At 39.1% G+C, this 3,157-nt stretch overlaps 1 protein-coding gene across 1 annotated transcript in view; it reads left to right on the top strand.

The window, feature by feature from the left end:
- Positions 1-3,157, top strand: part of LOC102680829 (neuroligin-1-like) — a 34,733-nt gene that overhangs the window by 10,878 nt on the left and 20,698 nt on the right. The gene's annotated exons all lie outside the window — the stretch shown is intronic.

Raw genomic sequence — 3,157 nt, 5'->3', positions numbered from 1 at the left:
TACCGTTTCGAGCTTTCCTTTTCCAATTTTTTCACTTCATCTGAAAACTGTCATTCGAGATACATCCAACTCTGCTTCCACTTTGCCTTTCGATTTATCCTTGTCCAATATGGATTTCGATCTACCTCTGCCCTCATTCTCAAGATTCTCATTTCCAGATCTGAATTTTTGAAACCACCATCTAGATAGAATCTTCTCCCTTAACTTTAAAATATTTCGATATGGTTCAGGTGCACTGTGACCCTAAGCTTAAATTCGTACAGGAATAATATTCTAAATTCATTCGCCATATCGTTCAGAAAATTATTAAACTAATAGAAAAAAGAAGGAAATACAAGAGGACAACGTAAAAATATGCCTTAAGAAAAATATAGGTTAAGTAGAATTTACAACTCACGATTGGTTGTCGTTTATTCTAAAATTGGCAACTTCGTATACGATATAATATATCAACCAAACTTTTTTATTTCGCCCTCGAAAAGTTTCATCGATTCTGTATAATCTATATACAGAATACAATATACATTACTTATAAAATAATTCCAAATATATATATATATATCTGTTAAAATAAAAACACTTGACACTTCCTTCAAGAGGAATGATCGAATCTGTTCCCTTATTGAGAAATAAATCGAAATTTGTCAACGATGCAGGAATACGCACGCGGTTCCATCGAGGACAAAGGATGACAAAGACGGAAGGTGGAGAGGAGAAAAGGGAGAAAAAGAGAAAGTATTCGTTCAACGAACCCTCGAATACGAAATTAAACGCGAAAGCGACGGAGGGTAAGGATGATGCGCGGTTCGAAGGGGATGACAGAGAGGGGAGGGATCTGTTGAACGTTTGAACTCGATTCGACATCGGCGATCTCGTTTTCACGTCAGGTTTATTTTCGGACTCGAGCGCTCGCTTAAGTAGCTCCGATTTTCCAGCTGATGAGCCTCCTGTTAAGGAGTCGGGTAACGAGTTTTCCATCCCTGTTATCCGTCCAAGGAAATTGCAAATTACTCGCGCCGGAATTAGATTCAAAGTTTGGGGGAGGAAGTTAACGCGTCGATCAGTTTCGATTCGATTTTAGCTTTAATTGTAACATGGCAAGAATTTACTTTTTTTTCCTTCTTTTGGAAGAGAATTTTCGAATTTTCCCCTCCAATTTTTGACGTTACGCGGCTTTATTTACACATATGCGCTCCATATTTCTTTGAGGCGTTATAAATAGAAAAATCGTGTTGGTTGATTGGCTGAAACTGTGTTACGTCGATAACTTCCTTGCCCTCTTTTTCTCTCCTCCTACGATTTATTAAATATTCGCACGTATTCTTGTACGTTTCGTTACTTCAAAAATTCAAATTTCTAAGGAAATCGCTTTCCAAAATAGTAGGATTTGTGTCTCTCGGTTCATCAGAAATATTCCAAGATGTGTTTCGATGAAGATTATTCACGAAATAAAGGGAATGAGTGGTGAAAGGCCGTGGAACAAAGGAGGAAGAAAACAAAGGGAGATATAACGACAATAAAAAATTGTCTGCGGCGATAAGACGAGAGATTCAAACAGCGAAACATCCCTCTCTCTATATATATATACAAGCCTCTCGAAAGCCTCTTCCACCTTCCTCTTTAAACGCGTCTTTGAATTTCGCGCGATGATCGAGCAGCGATTAAATCGATTTCTCCAATCGCCGTCGATTCTTCGGCGGGAAGGACGAACGAGTCAAGCGATTAAGAATTACGGAATTATGGAATAGAATCGATGGAATTTTTGATCGAGCGACGAGAAGGGAGAGTATCCTCGTTGAACGAGAGAGCTTTTCCTTTTATTCTTTATATTACCCTTATATTTTTATAAATGATTCGATGCAAATTAAAATTCTCCCGTTAATTCATTCTCGATCGCGTAGTTTTCACGAGAGACGACTAATCGGTTTGGAGGGTTGCTCGTTCGCGTGTAGAGGTTAATTCTCAAATCTCAATGGGGATTGTGGCTGGTGTATAATGGATCCGATGATTGGAGGCGGGGAAGTGATTCAAAGCCGATAAGGGAATCGTTTATACTATAATAAATCGTTGTTTTCGATTTTATTTAAATTAATGTGTATTTAATTAATGTAATTTGAAGACTTAAATTTCGAAAAGATAGCGTGCATCGATCGTCGATCATCCATATTCCGTTCTTTCTTTTCCCTTCTCTCGACAAACAGCAGGAAGAACAGCAAGAAACCGAAACAGAGGAAGAAATCCAATTAAATTTTTTCCGATTTTTCACGGAATCACGTACACGCATATTTGTCTTCCGTCCTCCGTGTTTTCCGTCTCTTTTTCTGGACTCGTGAAATCGCGTTGGCGACACACAAAAAAAAGGAAAAGGAAAAAGAAACAAGAAAGTAAGCAAGAAAGGAAAAATTGCCGTTCGCGCAATTTCCAACCGTAGCCCTCTTTTTCACGATACGGTTTTCGTTTTAAAATGGCGAGTAGCCGCGATGAAAGAACGATGAGGGACGAACGGTCCCCGAAACCGTTGGAGGAGTGGTGGATATCGGTATCGATGGGCAGAGCACAAGGGAATCGTCACTCGTGCTCCGTGGAAACATTCCACGCGAAATTGCGCTCTGGCTCGATTTCACGTGCGACCAGAGATACCTCGCCTCTTCCACCCTCTCTCGCCCCAACGACACGGCCGATCACTCCGCGCAGAATGTTTTTCGAAAAAGATATCTTTTGCGTCCTCGACGGGGAAAATTTAACGGGTGAAGTTAAATTGAATGAATTTAAAACAATAATAATAATCGCGATTAGCATTGAAGCTTTTCGCCTTTTCGTCCTCCCTCCCTATGGGATTTCTTATTAAAGAAAAGAAGACATGCGCGCACTTTAGAAGATTTTTATAATCATCGTTCAGTAACGACTGAAGTTTCTTTCGATTCCATGAAAAGTCTGGAAAAGGAGATGCATACATCTTAGAAAATTTTCTATAATTATCGTGTTCAATGATAACACGAGCGAAGTCTCTTTCGATTTTGATTCAATTTTTTGACCTTATCAAAAAATATATATACATATATATATAATAATATAATAATTTTGTCGAAAGCGTGAACGAGGAGAAAAACGCTCGTCCATTGTCGCTCTTTCGCCGCTTTAATCGGGCACAATTGAT

This window comes from Apis dorsata, unplaced genomic scaffold (assembly GCF_000469605.1).
Source record: "Apis dorsata unplaced genomic scaffold, Apis dorsata 1.3 scaffold_2, whole genome shotgun sequence".
NCBI classification, from domain to species: Eukaryota; Metazoa; Arthropoda; class Insecta; order Hymenoptera; family Apidae; genus Apis; species Apis dorsata.
Note: the sequence above shows the minus strand (reverse complement) of the source record. Positions and strands in the feature narration are given on the sequence as shown.